This window comes from Lissotriton vulgaris, chromosome 1_1 (genome assembly GCF_964263255.1).
Source record: "Lissotriton vulgaris chromosome 1_1, aLisVul1.2, whole genome shotgun sequence".
Classification (NCBI taxonomy): Eukaryota; Metazoa; Chordata; class Amphibia; order Caudata; family Salamandridae; genus Lissotriton; species Lissotriton vulgaris.
The window spans coordinates 1,586,321,449-1,586,344,491 of NC_141685.1; the positions used below are offsets into that span (position 1 = coordinate 1,586,321,449).

Below are 23,043 nucleotides of genomic sequence, written 5' to 3' on the forward strand. Positions count from 1 at the left end.
GCCATTAGGTCTGGCTTTAATGAGCTGATGCATGTCTTTCATGTGATTTAGGACAAGACCTGTTAACCTTGCTGTCCACTCTCACCTCTTTGTCCAAACTCGTGTCACTCTATGCCTGTTGCTCTGTCTCCATTCCCACAATATTTTCTATTCCACTCACCCTATTTGTGCTCCGAGTGGCTTTAGGCAGATAAGAGCATAACAGAAAATGTTGCCGTTCCTTAGGGTGTATGATCAGTTTCTGAGGGTATGAGTTATTCTTCAAGTTTTTCAGAGTTTACAAAAACTTTGCGGCTGGCAGCACCCCTACATTTAAAGCACAAAATATTTAACAACAGGCATGACTACTCCAGCTTGAGATATATTATTTTGCCACCAATCCCTAAAATAAACCAAAACGTGAAAAGCAGAGGAAACAAGCAAAATCTGAAGGTAGCTGACCCAAAGTGACCCGAGGTAGAGAATAGTTCACCCAAAAGAATTTTGCACAGGTTTGATAATGAATTTAGTTATGTGAAATGTTTGCACTGAAAATTCGTATTGCTAGAATGTATTTAGAATGCATATAATTTTGCATTAAACACTCCAATATTCCCGCTCTGAAAATGTGTTGACATAAGTCCACCGTTTATGTTTATTTTTGGAATTGAAGCACAAAATGTATAAAAAAAGGTTTGAGAATACATGGTCAGCGTTGTGGCCAAGGTGCATTGAATGCATCGAAACACGTTGGCGTTTGTGCCTCTGCCTTAAATAAAGAAGCAACAAAAAATGACAACGGAGTGCTGTGGGATCCATTCTTCATTGTCCGTGGAGCCACTTTTCTTGATTTTAAACAGCGCACAGTGACGCGCTTGAAGGACTGGGCTAATTTAAGGCCCAGCGGTGCCAGGGGACAACACCTGAAACCTTCGTGGATATACCTGTTCCGGCGTACAAATCACAGAGACACGGGACACTTCCTTCGGCGTCAAAGATCAGCGTTTATTTACTGCAGGGACACAGAGATCGCTAGAAGTACAACAGAGTGTAGGTTCAGAGAGTCTGCTTCAAATTGCAAAAGTGGATCGCTCCTTTTATACACATTTTCGCCATTGCACAACAAAACAAACAAAAGGTTACAACTCAGTTCCCACAGTAAACTTCAAAAGGATCGCATTCATGTTTTCAGAAGCCCGGAACATAATTACAGAAACATTGCCGGTTCCCAACTGTAAAAGCACGCTATCCCAGCACTAAGTACATTCCATTCTGGTCGTAAACGAGCTAAGAGAAGAGACAGAAACAGGTGCACGGAAAACAAAGACAGACAACAGATTGAAAAGAGTGTAGGGGCAATATCGGAAACGTGATTGCAGGATCAAAGGATTCAAGCCTAACGTATGCAAGGCTGAAACAATAGAGCGGCACGGCAGGATGAGCCTCGAGCGGAGCCATCTGCCTTTGCCGTGTCATTCCCCAGTCATAAAGGCACACTCAAAGGAATGTGCATCTTCCGCAAGAGCTTGGGAATCCCAGGGTCATCGGGCGGACATTGTCCGTTCGCCGGCTATGTGAGGGCAAGAAACAAAATGGATGCCGTATCTAAAATGGAACCCGAAGGTTCAGATGGAAAAACCCGCAAACAAGACGAACCCTTCCAAGTAGTGTAGCGAAAACACGTCCACCTACTAAAGTCGTCATTTGCGGTTCGTAGATACCAAACTCGTCCATATCCGAACAAGCCCAAAACATCGTAACGATTCTCACGGAACCTCAGACGCTCCTTTTGCCCTCATGTAGGCAAGCACTAGTCGATATCAGAATCAATATCGATATTCATCAGATCGTTTAGATGTTGCTGGAACATTATTCTATCCATCAATGTCTCTCTGGTAACAGATGGCCTTCTTATACATGTTGTAGCACAAAGGCCACATAAGGCTGGACCACACTGCACACAAAGACAACACGTGAACAGAAACGTCACAACAACCCCTACAATCATCAGAATCATCCAACCCCAAGTCGACATCAGACCCCAAAACCATCCTAGAAGCGTCCAATCACCTTCGTCCACGTGTATGGACTCGGAGATTTTATGCAACTTTGAGATGGCTTGATAAACAGTTGGAGCGTTATCAGGTACGAAAATACAGCAGCTCGAATGGATCACCTTGCACACACCACCTCTATCTGCGAGTACAACGTCTAGAACCATACGGTTCTGTAACGTCATAAGTCTATCCGCTTGAAGCTCTGCTGTCAGGTTACCAAGAGCACTTGCAGTTATGTTAGCAGTCGATTCTACCACACGAGTCAACTGTCTCAGGTTCCTACTATTGACCATAGGTCCCCAAAACGGTAGGAAACCCTTAAAGAAGTCTCCTGCTTCTTGACCGGCAGTGTCCTCCTTGCTAATAACGCCTCTCACAACTCTTGTCTTGTGATAGTCTGAGGCAACTGTAAAAGTTGGTGGCAAAAGATTCGCGATATAGCATGTGCCCGAGAAGTCGCGGGGCAACCACGTATAAGCGCGATCATAACACACAAAATAGGTACCCTTGGCAGTCAGGAATACAGGGGAAGAGAGCATCGGTAAAACATATGTCTCAGTACAAGCACTCTTCCCAAGCTGAGCTCTCGGATTTCGACCAAGACCTTGCAGACAAAAATGACCAAGGTGGGGTACAATCCAGATCGGAGACGAGCTCTTAAGCTGTCTATCACCCACTGACATACTATACTCGGCCTCACTCAGATCCTTATAGGCTCGCACCTCTTCCTCTGGAATAAGCGATGGATCAAAAATATCTCTATCCAAATCAGCAATTGCTATCGCCAAAGACTTGTGGTACGGGCCAGAACCAAGGTCTGTAGAGCGTGGCTCTCGACGAGGGTAGGAATCTAGTGCACTACGGAACATGGTTTGGAATGCTCGAGCTGACCCCTGGGAGCTATAGGGAAGAACTAAATAAGGAATTCCCTTATCCATGGTATGTGGCATTAACCCACACACCCAACAGTTGGTAGTGTTCATCACCAACTGATGTTGATGCAGAAGTTGGACAAAGGAATTGTTCATAAATTCTGCACGTCTGACTTGTTCATGCTGGGGCAGAAGATGAAAGGAATGTGGAGAAATGGTGGGAACGAGAACAGAATTCAGATCATGAGAGGAGGAAGTGGGTGAAGTGGAAAGCAATAGCGACTGAATCCCAAAATACACTCCACCCACCAATAACATAGAAACAGTTAGGAATAACATGAAAACCTGAAACAAAAAACATTTCGTTCGTAAAATCTTATGCAATTTGGATCTTTGCGCCGACATCCTCTCTATTTCCGACAGCTTAGAGAACTCTATCCTCTAAAGACCGTCCGTAACATTCTTGACGCACCTGGTTCTGAGTAGCGATTATCAATTCCCAGGAGTTCCCAGAAACCGACAAAAGTAACCGACCTAGTGTCAGAAACCTGCTAAACAGAAGTAGGTACCCGCACGGCCCTACGGCCAACCCAGATGGTAGGTTTTAATCAATTAAACATTCAATTTAATATAAGTCTCCTAGCTGCACAGAAGAGGAACACAAAAAATATGTAAAACAAAATTGAAAAACTCAAAATCAGGAAAAAAATGCAAATGTCCACAATATTCATAGCAACAGTGAGGGGGTAATGTATATTCAAAAACAAAAGGGAATTTTATTTGTCCTTGTCACGCGATCGAAGAAAATATCGACATTTTCCAGGTCGAGTTTGCTCTTCAAACAACGGTTCAGATGACAAAACAGTGTTCGATTGTTCAGGTGACAGTTCAGAACTTGAATTCTCCAATGCTGAAGACGAAGGTACAGTTTCATATGATTCAACAGGTGTATCTGACTGAACTGAATCGTTCTCTACAGGTTGAGCATCACTAAATGGCACATAGTGTGGAATGGCATATGTATCAGTCGGGGTAAATCCTTTCTTTATCCAATTTTCTGCTGGCAATGGAAGAGGAACTTTCTTCGTGTGGGTGGCATGCACCCAGTGCTTTCTGCTGTCCAGCCGAACTGCAGTCCTTGTTGCCAACAAGACTTGGTAGGGTCCCACAAACCTTGGCTCGAGATTCCGTTTTCTCCCAAAGTTGCGGATTACCACCCACTCGCCAGGTTGGAGCCGATGTCCAGGTCCTTCTGTTTGTGCCGGTAGAGCTTCAAAAACCTGTTGATGAATCAAACTCAATTTAGCAGTCAGATCGTAAAGATAGTCAATCAACATTGGATATTCAATTCTATTAAATTCCTTAGGCCTCGGAACTCCCCAAACGTTCGCAGGACGGCCGAACACAATCTCATATGGGCTAAGCCCTACTCGAGAGTGCACAGTCGCCCTGGTCGATAAGAGAGCTAGAGGCAATGCATCAGGCCATGATAAACCAGTCGTTGCTTGGATTTTGGCAAGTTTCAGTTTCAGAGTACGATTGTACCCTTCCACCAAACCCGCCGATTGAGGATGGTTAGCACTGTGAAATTTCTGGCGAATGCCCAAACCCTTAGACACACTCTTCATCACACTTCCCACAAACTCACTTCCATTATCCGACCATACAATCCGTGGCATTCCGTATCTGTGGAAATATTCCTTGAGTAGAACTTTTGCTGTGGACAGGGCAGTATTATCCTTAAGAGGGTAGGCCTCAATCCATCTGGAGAACGCACAAACCACAACCAATACATATTTCAAATTATTGCATCTCTCCATATGGATGAAGTCCAACTGGATAACTTCAAAGGGACATGTGGGAGGAGCAAAATGACCAGGTGGAGTGGGGGTGCCCGTGCCAGGATTATGCATCAAACATACCATACAGTTCTTGACCACTCTCTCAGCACACTTAGCAATCCCATCGTTTTTCCATACAGGAGACAACAACTTACATATACCTTTCGCGCTAATATGTGACATGCCGTGGCCCATAGTAACAACGGCAAGCACATACGCATCCGGTAACATCCATCTCTGATATTCTGATAAATCAACCCAACATCCATTCACGTCTAACTTCCCCGTGCTTTCTTTCCACTTAGTCTTTTCAGTTTCGGTAGCCTCGTTCTGAATCGCTTTCACACTCTCAACTGTGTCCTCACACATACCAGTCTCCGTCGGCCATCTCACTGAACTCGTAACATACATTCGGTTTGTCAGATTCTTGGCCGTTTCCTTAGCAATTTCATCCGCAAACGCATTACCACGACCAACATCATCTGTCACCTTTCGATGCGCGCTACATTTAATGATTGCCACTTGCTTAGGCAATGTAAGTGCATCCAAAAAATCATTCACGAGCTGTCCGTGTTGGATCTTCGTGCCATGCGACGTCATGAATCCTCTTTCTCTCCACAATCGACCAAAACTATGCGCTACGCCAAATGCATACTGACTGTCGGTAAACACATTCACTCGCTTTCCTTTAGACAAAACACACGCTCTCGTTAACGCAATCAACTCTGCCGCTTGCGCCGAATTCTGACTCAATCTCGCAGTTTCCACAACCGTATTCAACGTCACTACAGCATACGCAGTCGTCACATCACCATTCGGCAACTTAAAGCATGAACCATCAACATACAAAGTACCATCGGGATCTGCCAATGGAGTGTTTTTCAGGTCAATACGACCCTTCGTCTCTTCTTCAGTTCTTAAGTAACAATCATGTGGCGCTACATCATCTGATTCCATATGAATCAGCAACAATGTCGCTGGATTCAACACATTACAACGTTTTATCTGTATATGACTTGCCAAAAGTGTCAACTCATAACCGGACAACCTTGCGCTCGTCAAGTGTTGAGTCTTCGTTCGATTCAATAGAGTGTCAACTGCATGCGGAACCATCACTGTAAGCATATTATCCATGACCAGACCTGCGGACTGTCGAAAAGACACCGCAGCTGCCGCTGTCGCCCTTAAACAACTCGGCAATGCTCTAGCTACTGGGTCTAAAGTCGAGGAAAAATATTCACATGGACGCTGTTTGCCACCAAATTGTTGCGTCAAAACACTTAACGCACAACCTTCTCTCTCGTGAACGTATAGTGTAAACGGTTTACTGTAGTCAGGAGTACCTAACACAGGAGCCGAACACAACGCATCACGCAATTCAGAAAAACTTTTCTGACACTCTTCAGTCCATGGCAAAGGAGTCGGAACATCCTTGAACGTGAGAGCTAACAATGGCTTCGCTAACAATGAAAAGTTTGGAATCCATGGTCTGCAGTATGACGTGATACCTAGAAAGGCACGTACATCTCTCTGAGTTGTTGGCACAGTCATTCGAGCAATCGCTGCAATTCCCTCTGGGGTCAACCTTCTTCCCTCCTTTGACAATAAGTGACCTAAATAGGTTACTTCTTGACAACAATACTGTAGCTTAGAAGGCGACACCTTGTGATGTAAGTCACATAAATGCTCTAACAACGATACTGTAGCAGTTTTACAAATTTGCTCAGTGTCAGCAGCCACTAACAGATCATCAACGTATTGAATCAAGGCCGCACCTGCAGGTAACACAAAGGCATCAAGTTGACTTTTAAGGGCCTGACTGTAGATCGATGGACTCTCACAGTAGCCCTGTGGTGCACGTTTAAACCTAAAACTGCGACCACCTAATGAGAAGCCGAATAGATCTCTGCTTTCCTCAGCAATCGGAATGCTAAAGAAAGCATTCTTTAGGTCGATCACCGAAAACCAGGAGGCAGAGGCTGGAATCAGAGTCAGCAAAGCTGTAATATCAGGCACCACTGGAAACTGTGGAATTACGATTACGATTTTATTCACTTCTCTCAGATCAATTATGAAACGGTACACAGGAGGCTTGGATGGATCAGTTCGTTTCAAAATAGGTAACACAGGACTATTACACACATTTCCCCGAGTTTCTTCGACAACATCCTTTTCGATCAAGTCATAAATGATCGCTAATAATGCTCGCTCACGATCAAGAGAAATACGATATTGGGGAATACGTGGTAATTTCACATTTGATTTTAATTGGACTACATAAGGTGGTATGTCCAGTAGGCCCACATCATTGGGACCTTTTGCCCATAAAGACTCAGGAAGGGACCTCAATTCCGGCGGGAGCTTATCAGTTGACAAATACATAGGAGAGATCACTCTCTGACCTAATATAAGCTCCACTCCCGTAGGAGAGCAGTACAGAGTCGCATATAACCTTTTCAACAAATCCAGACCCAAGAGATTCTCACCACAACCAGTGGTTAAAATCAAAGGAGCCTCCAGGTCAGGCGGCCCGATCGTAAGGGACAAAGGGCTAGAAACTGGATTGCTAACCGGGGCGCCAGAAAATCCAACAGAAACGTTCGTTAAGCCAGACAAAGGTGCGCCAGGGAGTTTCGAATGCATGATGGAACTTTTTGCTGCACCAGTGTCCAACAGAAAAGGCTCAACTACACCCGATGTGGCATCTGCAACGTAAGGCCCTCTCTGATCAACCGAAACTGATACTACTCCCTCTCTTTGTCTATGGCTGTCCTAGTAATTGGTGTCTACACCAATCTCATGCTCAACATAATAGTCATCCACATGATACTGTGCAGATCTACCAGACGATGTATTTCGCTGATCAAAACAATTGTTCGCGTCCGATGAAGGAGCAGAACGCTCATTTTGATTTTGAGAGATGCCACGACCTCTACCCCGAGAGGCTTGCTGATGACCACCGCGACCTCCTCGAACCGAGACACCATCCGTTCGGTCACGTAAAACAGGGCAATTGAACTTTAAATGGCCCTCACCCCTACAATATGCACACTGATTATACCCAAGCATAGATCTGGATGCCGAGGAGTCAGAGCGCGACTGCATCCTAGAAGACTGCGCTTGCGGTCGATACTGCACATGCTGCTGTTGCGAGTCATTTTGATTCGAGCGCGGAGGATACGCTTGCTGCAATAAGACCTTAGTTTTTAGCTCTTTCGTTTTCATGTCTGCACGATCATTCTCCTCTTTTTCTCTATTTTCATAATATTGAGCCGTTGCTAATATCTGAGCTGTGGTTGAAACAGCCCATGCACTTTCAGAATTTTTCAATTTGTTGCTTAATTCAGGCAACAAATTGAGCACAAACTTATCGACAAACAATCGCTGACCTCCCTCAGTGCTCATATCCTGACCACTATGATCGATAAACGCCTCCTCAAACCTAGTAAAGAAATCGGAGACACTCTCGTCTTTCTTTTGTTTGCAAGCAGACAATTTATCCCAGTTCACCCTCATCGCTGGCATGAGTGTTTTCATGAGCGTAATGATTCTCTGGGGCAGATCCGTAATTAACTGTTCAGGCTTAGCCCCACCAACTTGCCGTCCGTCGGCCGCTACAAGTGCAGCCCAATCACCACCTAACTCAGCTGCATGATTCTCTTGACGAATCCTTGCCCAGATCGGTTGCGGTACTACATTACCAAACAACATGTCCATATCAGCAAGGTTCATAATAGAAGCATCCATGAGTTGGGATAACTCCTTATAATAACCTGCTGGATTCTTCCAGGGGTCAGGCAAAGATTGTTTCACCTGCAAGACTTCTGATCGCTTCCATGGGAGGTGTATCCAAACTCTCTGGAAGTGTGGCAAAATTGCAGGATTAGCAGCAGCATCACCTGGCATCCACACAGGGGGAACCTCTCGCATGGGATACTGACCAGATTTCGCTTTCTGATCATCGGAGTCGTCGTCAACAACACTCGTGAAGGCACTGTGGATCTAAAAGCTAACAAACGCTCTAATGCACGTCGTACATCACCACCTACAATCATACCGCTCGAAAACTGACTCTGGAGTTCAGTCAAATCGGGCGGTACGTTATCTAGGTCATCATTATCCCACTCTTCTCTCAATAATTTGCACATCTCTTCGAACACGAATCTTTGTGTGGGCTCATTAAACTGAGAAAACGTATCGAAAACTATGCGCGAAGTGTACTTAGCAGGATGTCTAATCCACCTACGCGCCATAGTGACTAACGTCTCACTCTCCCTACCACCAGGCATTTGACTTCGTCTCTGGGAGATTTCAGCGACATCAGATTCGAATAACGATCCGAAAAGTGGAGAATAGAGAGTAGCAACAGTATGAGGTATACGGTTAAGAGCAGAAGGGGTAGAAGAAAGAAGAACAGGAGCAACAATATTAGGACTAAACGTAGGAGCAGTAGGAAGAAGAGGTGGTAAAGGAGCAGGGCCCACTTGAGGAACAAGGGGATTCGGAGGAACAGGACCAACTACAGGCTGACCAGCAGCCGCCGGAGCAACAAGCGGAAGAACAGGAGGAACTATAGGGGCTATAGTACCCTGTACATAAGGAGGTGGTGACTTTAATAAATAAGATAACAAAGGATCCTCTTTCGATGATTCCTCCTTCTTTTCAGAACTCGACGGCAAAACCGGATAACATTTATCCACCGCCATGCTATGCTGTCTGATAGAAACTTCCTTTTCCTTCTCTGCTTTGTCTTGTTGATGCTGTTCTGCATCTTGCACTATCGACAGAACACCCTCTTTCTTATTTTTCTTAATCTGCTTGATTTCTTTCTGTCTGGCCTCTTTGCGCCATAACCGAAAGGAATCAAACATCGCTGGCCTAGCTTTCTTTTTAAACAATTTTGCCTCGAGATTATCTAAAATCTCAGTTTCAAAACTACCATGGGGTGGCCAACTAAGGACACCATCTTTTCTAGTATAATGAATCCAAAATTCATTATATACAATGGGGCCCACTCCATGTCGACTATAGAGCTCATAAATTGGAGTTCCAACTCGAGGTATCGGACATGAGTCCTCCAACCGGGAATCCGTGTTGCAACATTTAAGAAAACCAAACAAAATACTACGGCCAGGCATCGTGTACACTAACCGAGTTTCAAACTTCAAGGGTTATCGAATAACGATATCCTCGCAAAAATACGAGACCCTCGGTTTTTGGCAATTGCCATTGTCAAAGAAAAACCCAAAAGAGAGAACCAACAACTAAGGACCACAAATGCAATGGAACCATGCAATCAACCAAGTTTCAACAACAACAACCAAGTTTCAAAGTACGAAGCAAATGTCACAAAAAGTGACCAAAGAATTAAACTAAGGACTGGGAGCGACCCACAAATACTTAACTGAAAGAACAATGGCGTCACCAGGAAGGTCCGTCTATCGTCTCGCCGCACAAAGGACTACGCCAGGCGCCAAAACAGGTCAACAGTCAGGGCATCAGTCCGTCGCAGCCGTCAGGAAGCGGGAATCTTCGCGGGAAAAATCTTCGGACCACTTATTTCGACAACAGGATCGATGAAGCGGGGTGCACCTTCCCTCGGAGATTTCACACGAAGTTCCTCACGATCGTCAGGCTTTGGACCGGTACCACATGATGTCGCCCTACGTTGGGCGCCAACTGAAGGACTGGGCTAATTTAAGGCCCAGCGGTGCCAGGGGACAACACCTGAAACCTTTGTGGATATACCTGTTCCGGCGTACAAATCACAGAGACACGGGACACTTCCTTCGGCGTCAAAGATCAGCATTTATTTACTGCAGGGACACAGAGATCGCTAGAAGTACAACAGAGTGTAGGTTCAGAGAGTCTGCTTCAAATTGCAAAAGTGGATCGCTCCTTTTATACACATTTTCGCCATTGCACAACATAACAAACAAAAGGTTACAACTCAGTTCCCACAGTAAACTTCGAAAGGATCACATTCATGTTTTCAGAAGCCCGGAACATAATTACAGAAACATTGCCGGTTCCCAACTGTAAAAGCACGCTATCCCAGCACTAAGTACATTCCATTCTGGTCGTAAACGAGCTAAGAGAAGAGACAGAAACAGGTGCACGGAAAACAAAGACAGACAACAGATTGAAAAGAGTGTAGGGGCAATATCGGAAACGTGATTGCAGGATCAAAGGATTCGAGCCTAACGTATGCAAGGCTGAAACAATAGAGCGGCACGGCAGGATGAGCCTCGAGCGGAGCCATCTGCCTTTGCCGTGTCATTCCCCAGTCATAAAGGCACACTCAAAGGAATGTGCATCTTCCGCAAGAGCTTGGGAATCTCAGGGTCATCGGGCGGACATTGTCCGTTCGCCGGCTACGTGAGGGCAAGAAACAAAATGGATGCCGTATCTAAAATGGAACCCAAAGGTTCAGATGGAAAAACCCGCAAACAAGACGAACCCTTCCAAGTAGTGTAGCGAAAACACGTACACCTACTAAACTCGTCATTTGCGGTTCGTAGATACCAAACTCGTCCATATCCGAACAAGCCCAAAACGTCGTAACGATTCTCACGGAACCTCACGCTGCAGCACACAGCAGCCCTGCTGATCAAGCTGCCGGGAGAGAAACCCGCCGGAACCAGGAATATATATATATATATATATATATACGCCATTATAGTTAGTTCATCTAACTATAACTCGCGCCCCCACAATGCACTGCTGATGACGTCACATATTACATCATTATTTACATGGTCAGTGACATCACTGATGACATCACTGATAACATCTCAAATGACATCACTGATGACATCATCCAGTGACTGTGTGTTCCTATAACGTTTAAATATGTATTATATATATGCCAAGGTGTATTGAAGAATGAGTGGGTGTATAAGTGTCTTGATGCAGGATTTGGTAGGTGCGTGACTGACTGTTTAAGTAAGTGATTACATGTGTCTTACTGAATGCATGGGTTAGTGACTAAACTGTGTGAATGTCTTTATCAGTCTGTCTGCTGTTGTATAAGCTGCTGCATGGGTTGGTCAGTAGCTACATGAGTGTCTATATTGGTTATTGATTGGTTATCTGAGTATTTGTATGGGCGCCTGAGTGTGTGTGTGGGTAGGTGGGAGATGTGTGACTCTGTACATAGATGTTTGAGTGGTTGATTAACTGGGTGTATGGGTTCAAGAGTGCATGTGGAAACACATGTATGGGTTGGTGAGTGTGTATATGGGTGTGTTGGTGAGTGGATGGATGTCCCAGTGGTACATGTCCACATAACTCCAAATGTTAAAGGCAGTGTATGTGAGCGTTGGTGTATATAAATGACTATACCTGAGAGTCAGTGATTGTGAGAGTGGCTTATGGATGAGTGCATACTTGCATCAGTGATTGTATCAGAGAGTAAGTATGCGTTTTTTCTGTTTGAATAAGTGATGTGGTGTGTGTATAACTGTATAGGTCAGTAAATGGAAGTGTGATTGATTATTTGCATGACTGACTAGGTGTGTAACTGGATGTGTGGTGGTATGTGAATGTCTGTACAGGTGTATGAGTGCATATGATAGTGTTGTAATGATGAGTGACTGCATGTATGAGTGATTTTATGGGTGAACGAGTGGATGTGTGTGTGGACCTAGGAATCAGTGAGCGCGTTTGTAGTAACTGGTATTGGTGTGTTGATGATTTCAAAAATGGCAGTCTGTATTTTACAGTGGGTGTATCAAAGGTTATATTAGAGTGTGAGGAGATGCATCAGATGTTCACGTGGATGATGTCATCAGTGATGTCATTTGAGATGTCATCAGTAATGTCACTGACCATGTCATGAACGATGTAATATGTGACGTCATCAGCAGTGCATTGCGGGGGCGCGAGTTATAGTTAGCTGAACTAACTATAACAGCAGAATTTCTATAGTTTTGAGTGGAATGTCCAACTAACTATAACGTCCCTGAAACATGTTTTTTCAGTGAATTTCTAAGGTTTTTTTAAATGATAATTTCTAACTATAACGTACCAGTAACCTATGGTTTTTAATGCTAATTTCTAACTATAATGTCCCTGAAACATATGTTTTTTTCAGTGAATTTTAAATGCTTTTTCAAGCGAAAATTTCTAATTATAATGAGCCTTGATCCTATGCTTTTTTCAGTGAATTTCTAAGGTTTTATAAATGCTAATTTCTAACTATAAAATCCCTATTAAGTCCCCTTGAATCCTGAAGGTCCCTGGTGGCCAAGTAGCCCACCAGGTACCTCCAGTAAGCACCACAGAGCTGCGTTGCAGAGACATGTTCCTAGGCCATGCATCTTTTTACACCACGCTGCAAATGCAGCTTCTGGCGCACTGCTGCTCGGATGCTGAAGTCCACTTGTGTCCTGAGGTCCTCAGCGCCCCGTGGTGCCACTGGGAGCTGCTGACATGCAGCTCCCCTTGTGGAAAAGCAATGTGGTTTGGATTTTGTAAGTGAGAGTAGGAAACCTGCTTTTGCTTACAAAATCCAAACCAGTGTTTGCTATGATAGAGCAGGAGCCACATGGCTCCTGCCCCGCCACAGCAAACAGCAGTGTCCCAGGGGTGGGCACCACGGGATACTGCAGGAGCCGGCCCTGGGGAGTGGCGGTCCCTAGGGCCATCAAGGGCTCCAGGAGGGGGGCCACGTGCCCCCCCCCTCCCAAACCAGTGGACAGCCCTGGTGAGGTGGTGATCCCCGGGGTTCGGGGTCCGTAACGGACCCCCAAATTTAAATATACAGTGCCCCGGGGAACTAGTAGTTCCCAGGCCGTGTGGAGAGGCTTGTGCCCTCCCCCACACATTTGTTTTAAAATATATATAGTGCCCCGGGGAATGGTGGTACCCGGTCTCCGGGGGGCTGCGTGCCGGTCCCCTGCAACTCATAAATAACGCCCCGGGGAGGTGGCGGTCCCCGGGGACCCCTCACACATTTTTTTCAGTGCCCCTGGGACATGGCCCACCCAGGGGCTTAATTACAACAAAGCGCAGGAGCCCGGGCTTCGTTTAAAAAAAAATTCTTGTCTAGATTCGCAGCTTCAGCGCGAATTTGGCTGATATTTGTACCCCTGAGCAGGCCTAGGGGGTCAGGGTATTACTACCCTGCCCCCTTTTCTTGTTTTTTCACTGTGTTTCACTGTTTTCTTGTGACTCAGTTCTACTGAGTCACAAGGTGGCTGCCACCACTTCTTGGTTTGGAGTGTTGGCAGCCAATCAGAGTAAAACTCGTGCTCGGAAGGGTTCGCAAACCCACCGCGACCATAGATATCAAAACTTTTTATTTTTTCTTATTTCTCTGGAACTACTGAACCGATTTACCGAAAAGGACTCCTTATGAACCAAGACCTACCTTTTTGCCAAATTTGGTGTAATTCCGTTCAGCAGTTCGGGCTGTAGCTGTAGCTTTGTCTAAAGTTTCCTATGGAAAAATACATGGAGAAAACACTTTTTGGGACCCCCCCTTTTATCTCTGCCCCCTGCTTGGTGAATTACCTCGAAACTTACAAGACAGGAGCTGACCGGAGTTGATCACTAGTTTTTGAAAATTTCCTGAAGATTCGTCAACGGCGCCAAAGTTATTGGGAAAACAAAAAGCGCTTTTCCTAATAATTTCGGCGGATTTCGCGTTAGGGACACGCTTCATTTAAATGAGGCCCCTGGGTGGGCCATGTCCTGGGGGCATTGTCCAATACATAATTGTGGGGGCCCACGGGGTCCCCGCAGTACAGGGGACCACCACCTCCCCGGGGCTTCTTTTCTATTAATCTGTAGGGGGCCTCCTCCAAGGCCCCCCCAGGCCCCAGGGACAACCACCCCCGGGGGTTTTCTGAAATATTTGTGGGGGCACACGGCCCCCGCTGCCCCGGGGTCCGCCACCTCCCCATGAATTTTTTTAACAATAAAACCTGTGTGGCTCGAGCCCCACCACACGCGCCAGAGACTGCCACCTCCCCAGGGCATTAAAAATGTAAATGCTGGGGTCTGTTACGGACCCCAAACCCCGGGGACCACCACCTCCCCAGGGCTTTACACACATTGGGAGGGGGACCACGCGGCCCCCCTCCTGGAGTCATTCATGGCCCTGGGGACCTCCACCCCCAGGGCTGGCTCCTGTAGTGTCCCAGGCTGCCCACCGCTGGGACACTGCTGTTTGCTATGGCAGGGCGTGAGCCGTGCGGCTCCCGCCCTGTCATAGCAAACACTGGTTTGGATTTTGTAAGCGAGAGCAGGTTTCCTGCTCTTGCTTACAAAATCCAAACCAGATTGCTTTTCCACAAGGGAGAGCTGCATTTTAGAAGCTCCCCTTGTGGAAAAGCAATGCCGGATTTCCGTGAGGGAATTGGGGCTCCCCCCACGGTCCCCTATGGAAAGGGCCGGCCCCGGGGGATGGGGTCCCTAGGGCCATAATTGGCCTGAGGAGGGAGGACACGTGACTCCCTCCCAAAAAAAAAGGATGGCCTGGGAAGGGGGGCCACGCAGCCCCCTCCCCTGTGAATATAATTTTTTTTTAAACGGAGTGGCCAGGGCCCGGGGAATTGGGTCCCCGGGGCCAGAAGTGCCCCGAGAGGCACCCTTAAACATACATTTAAAAAAAAATAAAAAAGGGAAGACCACCCCCGGGGAATGGGGTCCCTGGGCCATATGTCCTGAGGAGGGGGGTCACGCAGCCCCCTCCAAATATAAAAAAAAAAATAAGCTGCACATGCCTTGGGGGATGGGGTCCCCGGGTTCGAAAATGGCCTCAGGAGGGGGGCCATGCGGCCCCCTTCCGTTTTTTAAAATAACATTAACAAAACAGGGATCAGGCCCTGGGGAATGGGGTCGCCAGGGCCCAAAAAATAGAAAAGGAAGGGGGTACACACAGCCCCCCTTCTTTAAAAAAAAAACTAGTATCGCGTCGGAGGCTCCGCCCCCTCCAAGCAACACTCTGCAAACGAGCCGGAGGCGCTTTTTACGTTGGGGAATTAATTCCCCTTCAATCCTGAGGGTCCCTGGGGGCCAACTAGCCCACCAGGTACCACCAGTAAGCCCCAGGGAGCTGTGTCCCAGGCTGCCCACTGCTGGGACACTGCTGTTTGCTATGGCAGGGGTTGAGCCGGGCGGCTCCCGCCCTGTCATAGCAAACACTGGTTTGGATTTTGTAAGCGAGAGCAGGTTTCCTGCTCTTGCTTACAAAATCCAAACCAGATTGCTTTTCCACAGGGGGAGCTGCATTTTAGCAGCTCCCCTTGTGAAAAAGCAATGCCGGATTTCCGTGAGGGAATTGGGGCTCCTCCCACAGTCCCCAATGGAAAGGGCCGGCCCCGGGGGATGGGGTCCCTAGGGCCATATTTGGCAATGTCGACAACATTGTTTTAATTTACTCAGGAACTGAAATTATGTTTTATGAAATCGTGATTGTTGTCTAATAATTTTTTCATTGTAATTGATTTTATTGCCTATATGTTTGCATGTCTTCACATGCTTTTCAATTCTCTCTGAAAATAAGAACAATTGTTTTTGTAACCCTTTATGAATTTTGCTTATTTAAAATAAATTGTCTTTACTACGGAAATGGGTTGTGGCGTCCTATTACTATTATGTGGGCAAAGGTTGTTTGTCACTGCCTGGGTTGATACCTACAAAGCACGCCTCTTTTCACACCACTCTGCAACACAGCTCTGTGGCACTTACTGGAGGTAGCTGGTGGGCTAGTTGGCCCCACAGGAACCCTCAGGACTCAAGGGGACTTAATCCCCCAATTTACAATGCACCAGGGGGTGCGTTTGCACAATGGTGAAGGGAGGGGCAGGGCCTGATGTGACATGTGTGTACTTATCCAATCACTCCGCCAAAACCCAAGCACTTATAAATTCACCATGCACTCTCCTTGCAGCACTCTAATCATCCAGTCACTACCCATGCACTCATGCAATGACCCATGCACTTACACATGCACTGCTACAATACACTGAGCACTACCCATGCAGTCCAGCCAGCGCCCTGTCTCTACCCATGCACTCCTCCAATCACCCAGCGAGCACCATGTACTTATCCAATCACTCCTCCAAAACCCAAGTACTTATACATTCACTATGCACTCTGCTTGCAGTACTCTAATCATCCTGTCACTACCTATGTACTAATGCAATGACCCAGGCACTAACACATGCATTGGTACAATCACCTGTGCACTGGCCATGCAGTCAACCAACCACAAAGCCAGCACCATGTACTTATTCAATCACTCCGCCAAAACCCAAGCACTTATAAATTCACCATGCACGCTCCTTGCAGTACTCTCTTCATCCAGTCAGTACCCATGTACTTATACAATGACCCAGGCACAAACACATGCACTGCTACAATCCCCTGTGCACTATCCATGAAGACCTATATCCACCTACACAGTACTGATTCACACCTGCAATTACCCAGGTAGCACCCATGCAGTCCAGATATCGCCCTGTCACTACCCATGCACTTCTCCAATCACCCAGCCAGCACCATGTACATATCCAATCACTCTGCCAAAATCCAAGCACTTATAAAATCACCATGCTCTCTCCTTGTAGCACTCTAATCATCCAGTCACTACTTATGTACTCGTGCAATGACCCAGACATTAACTCATGGCAAATACAGAGGAGGTCATGCTAATGTTATGTTATGTTATGAGAATTTGTATAGCGCGCGGCTGCCCCAGCCAAGGGGCGTCCCGGCGCTGCGAACTGACCAGAGTGCAAAATGAAGGTGCACAAAAAGAACGGATTATTGGAAAAGATGGGTTTTGATGGCTTTCCTAAAGGCTAAAAGATCATGCATCCCCCGTATGGTTACAGGCAGGCTGTTCCATAGCTTGGCAACAAGGAGGCTGAAAGAGCGTCCCCCAACTCTAGCAAGTCTGGTGCGTGGGATGGTCACTAGATGTTGTCCCTCTGAGCGGAGAGATCTGCTGGGTGTATACTCAGACAGGAGGGGGCTCAGCAGTGGGGGAGAGGCGGTTTTAAGGATCTTGAAGGCTAAACATAGAGCCTTAAACTGGATCCTTCTTCCCACCGGGAGCCAATGCAGTTTCCTTAAAGTTCCTGAAACAGAAGAGTGGCGAGGTAGGCCGACCAGGGCTCTGGCAGCCGCATTCTGGACTCTCTGCAGTCTGGTGATTTCGGCCAGGTTCCCAAAAGGAGAGAGCTGGCATAGTCCAGTCTTGAAAGGATCGTCGCCTGGACGATGAGCTGGCGGGTGCGGCAGTCAAAGAACTTCAGGATGGGCCTGATGTTGCGTAAAATGCCGAAGCACGTGGCGGCCACTTTCTTGGTGTGGATGGTGTATTTTAGAGCCGAGTCGATCCAGACACCTAGATTTTTAACACAGTCTTTTGGCTTGGGGGGTACCCCAATGCATAGTGTTCCCTAGTGTATGCTGGTGTTTTCACTGTATTCTAAGTGTCTTTTAGCATAGCACTTGCTCTAGGCCTGGTTAGTCAGAGTCAGTTACCACCAGTGCCCATCAGCAAAAGGTTGGGGGCACACCTGAGGGACCTTCCCTACTATATCTAAATCTGTGTAATTTAAAAGCCTTGAGAAAGCCCCAGGCTTAATAGCCCTATAACACGTGTTGGCTGTTCTTCAATTTCATTGGACATCGAACTACCGCCTTGAAAATAAAAGTCCAGCTACATACATAGGGACTTGAGTATGATTGATAATTAAATGGGAAGACACTTCTACGCTTTCACGAATAGACATTCAATGGGAGAATCAAGGGTATATACCTCATTGGAGCGAACACCCACCTTAAAGAAGGGATTTTAGACAGCAGGCAAAGTGTGTTGGACCCTTTTTCGGTGTGCTTGCTTAACTCGGATAACTAAAACTGCTGAATATCTATGGTAACCTTTGTTTTTTCAGTGAATTTCTAAGGTGTTTTTTATTCCATTTCCGAACTATAAAATCCCTATAACCTTCAGTGAATTTCTAAGGTTTTTTAAATGCTAATCCCTAACTATAACATCCCTGAAAAATGTTGTTCTTTTCAGTGAATTTCCATGGGTTATCAACTAGTGTTCGCATTTGCAGAGTGGTGCAGAAAGCGTGCTGGGCCTCCAACCAGAACTCAAGAATCCTGCTGGGTAGGACTTACAAGAGGTACCAGGAGGGCGTCTTGGCCCCCAAGGTCACTCAGTAGTAAAGTGGACTTCATCCCCAACCAGTAGTACACCACGAGCCGCGTTTGCAGAGTGGTAGTGAAATTGGATAGGTGATTGACTCTATGGGTGAGTGAGTAGGTATGTGAGTAGTTCTATGGATGACTGACTCATTGTGCGAGTGGAAGTATGGGTGTATGGGTGGATATGTTTGGTATGGCTTGGCAGGAGCCCAGTGTGGTCCCCAGGGCCTTTTATAGCTCCAGGTAGGTTTTTTTGAATTTGCCCCGTTAAGGTGGTGGCCCCTAGGGTAGGGCCATAGAACCCTCAACATTCAGTTTGTCTAAAGTCTTGGGAGGTGGCAGTCTATGGGCTGCAGGGGGGCTCTGCGTGACCCCCTAACATTACTTAGAGTTAAAGACCCAGGGATGTGGCGGCTTCGGGAGGTGGTTCTGTGCAGCCCACGGATTCTTTAAACAATAAGCCCCAGGAGGGGGTGTCCCCCAGGGTTGGGGGGGGGTTCCAAGAGGCCCCACAATTTCTAAGACCAATAAGACCCGGGAAGGTGGTAATCCCCGGGGCAGCAGGAGGGCCGTAAGGGCCTCCCCCGCAATTTTTTTTAAAAGAAGCCCTGGCGACATGGTGGTCCACAGGCCATTAGTAAGCCCCAGGAGGAGGTACTATAAGCCCCCTTCTATAATATTCAAATGCCCTGGAACCTGGCCCACCCTGGGGGGCGATTAGAAACAAAGCGAGGGAGCCCATGCTTTGTTTTATTTCCACAGGATTCATGGATCCAGTGTGACTATTGCCAGGTGTTTCTACCCTGCCCCCTTTTCTTAAAAAAAAAAACAGTTTTTTCAGTGATTCGGTTCTGAAACACCTGTAAATAACTCTGCAACTACTGAACACATTTTCACCAAATCACAAAAAGACACTTATCCCGAACCAACATCTACCTTCCTACCAAATTTGGTGTAATTCCATTCAGCAGTTCGGAATGTGGCCGTGTCTAAAGTTCCTATGAAAATGAACATGTGGAAAATACATTTTGGGACCCCCCCTTTTTCTCTGCTCCCTTTTTACTGATCACCCTGAAGCTTTCAAGATAGGAGTTGTATTGAGCCTTGAACTACTTTTGAAAATTTCACAAGGATTTGACAAACAACACCAAAGTTAAGGGCAAAACAAAAAACGCTCTTCCTAAGAAAACTAGGTCCTCACTAAAAGTACCTACTAGCGACCGCTAATAGGTAAGATATACACACACTCTGAGTTTGTGGATTTGATGGAGTGCATCCTAATCTCCAGCAATACCTCAAACACCTTGTTAAATGCGAAACATTCTTCTGTCTATCTAGAGAAGGCCAACACTCGAGTCTTTAGGATAACTAATTTATTGACAGAAAGCACTTGTAGAAACTGAAATGCGTTTGCCAACCCTAAAGTGCACTTTACCATTAAGGAGTAGGTGGATTTATGTATGTGTATTACAATACAAATTATCAATGAGCTATGCTGCTATTAGGCTTCTATATTTGCGCACTTTAGTACACAGTTTGCACTTTGTGAGCGCACTGCACTTTATTAAGTTAAAATTTTTACATTAGACTTTGGGACATGAGGCATATAAAATTGTTTGCATACACTCATCAAAAATGATATTTTTCTCTGAATGGTATTGGTTATAACATTTGTATAGATTTTATAGATATTGTATATACCCAGAAATGTACCTGCGTATGAGGCAATCAACTACGAACGAATGTGATTTAACACAATAGATAGCTATAGGCAGCACTATTCACGAATGTTATAATGAGGAATTGTTATGTGAAGATATAAAGTTATGTGGTTATGCAACAAACAATAGAAGGTTATTTTGTATCACATGATGGTTATCAGATGCCAGTATTACAGCATGATACGTGAGTTACATGGGTTCATAATTGGGCAAATATTCAACAATAAGTTCTAAGGAACAATATCTTTAGAATTGCATAAATACATAGGTTAAATCTAGAAATGTTTTTATGATTTACCAATGAATTCAATCAGTAATATGAAAATGTTTCATTCATTGGATACTATTCAAAAATACAAAATAATGTGTATCCTGACATAGCAAATCGATATTTCAACAGTCTGTTGCCTATGTCTATCACTAGAAAGTACATGTGGTTGACTGTTTAAAAGGTTGAGACTATTCTCAGCGCGTTGATGTGATCAAGACCCTATGTCGGCGGTCAAAACGCGTCCTGGACGAGGCATTGGCCTTTTATGTTGAAGGGAACGAGTTAATAGAAATATTTTTCACACCTTGAAGTAGTCTGTGCCTGCTTCGTTATCGGAGTGTGTGGTACAAAAGGATTGGAGTTTGGATATATTGGTCTCATTGTATAAAAACAACGAAAATTACATTGGCATAAAAGCGTGTGCATACGTCCTAAAGAAAAGAAATATAAATTTCGCCCAACATAATGAGATGTTAATAGAGATGATCAAACTTAGCCTAACCCAGAATGTCTTCATGTTTGGATAAGAGTTATACCAACAGGTCAAAGGGACGTCAATTGGTTTTTCCTTCTCTAAGTTATGCTTGTCTAACTATAGGCTGGTGAGAGCAACACTTGGGCTGACCACCAAATAATGATCATTAGGTTAATAAGATCATCATCTGGCTGCATATAGATGATCGTTTCATCATATGGAATGGATCAGAAGAAGATTTTGCAGAATACTTTCAAATTCTTAATTCAACTGGCGCAAATTTGGAATTTATATATACAATCAGTCGACAAAGGGTGACGTTTTTGGACACAGAAATATATATCCGGGGCAACAAAATACATACAACCTTGCACAGAAAGGAGACTGCAACCAATGCAACTTTACATGCAACAAGTTTTCATCCAGCAACCCTGATCAATAATATTCCATCCAGGGAATTTCTGAAAATACGTAAAATCTGATCAGAAGACGATGAATGGCAAAAACACAACAACAGTACATCCCAAAGATTTAAACAAAGAGGGTATAAACATAAGACAATAACAACATGTTTGAATAGAACCTCGAAGAAATCAAAAGCAGATATTTTAAAGAAAAAAGAAACAAAAACAGCTGAGCAGTCGGAAGTAATCCGCCTTTTCACAACATACACTATGGAAGCCAAAGAACCCAAAAAAATTCTGAAAATAAATTGCCACATTTTACAGTTGGCTCAAACAGTGGCACAATTAATGGGAAAACATTCAAATATAACGTTTAAAAGAACAAGAAAGCTAAAGGATCGATTGGTTCACAGTAATTTTCGAACAAACAAATCAACCAGTTGGCTGAAACCACAAGGCTTTTTTAAATGTAACAACTGCAAAGTATGCCAAATTGCCAAAAATACAAAATAATTCAGATTGGCCTACATCAAAATTTGAAAAAACAACCAATTCATTACTTGTAAAAGCCAATTTGTGTTATATATAATTAAATGTCCTTGCACGTTAAAGTACGTAGGAAGCACAATTTGTAAGCTCAAAATTTATTTTAGAACATTTTAGAGCAACAGTCAACAAAGAACGCAGAAACCCGGTGGCAAAACATATGAAGGGACACCATGAAGGAGAGTGGAAAAAGTTGAGATTCTTCACTATAGAAGCAGTGGAACGTCATGTCAGAGGAGGAGACAGAGAACGTAAGCTGAAGGCAAAGGGAATCACAACATATCCTCGACCAAGGGTTGTAGTTAATGCCAATGCGATAGGGGCAATTAATATCAATTGTGGTACCTGGCAAGGTTGCCCGATGTCCCCCATCCTGTTTACTTGTTTCATTGAGCCACTAGTGATAAGAATACGTCGAAATCCTAAAATCAAGCCACCCATAGCAGGAATGGCAAAAATGTAATTATTCGCCGATGATATTATTTTATATCTACATCCTGATAAATAATATCTTGATCAAGCATTATAGGAATTTAGTCGGTTCGAACTGATTTGTGGTTATAAAATTAATCAGAACAAAACCGAGGTACTGGTAATGAATTCAGATTGTAATTCTTTACCAATAAACTTAAGATCACAAGCTTTAAAAAAAGAGCCGATCAGATACCTGCGTATTTATGTTTCCAATCAATTTGATCAATTATT

At 45.0% G+C, this 23,043-nt stretch overlaps 1 protein-coding gene across 1 annotated transcript in view; it reads left to right on the forward strand.

Annotated features, from left to right (window-relative positions):
* The window catches only part of LOC147750843 (GLIPR1-like protein 1), a 462,095-nt gene that overhangs the window by 401,072 nt on the left and 37,980 nt on the right, over positions 1 to 23,043 (forward strand). The gene's annotated exons all lie outside the window — the stretch shown is intronic.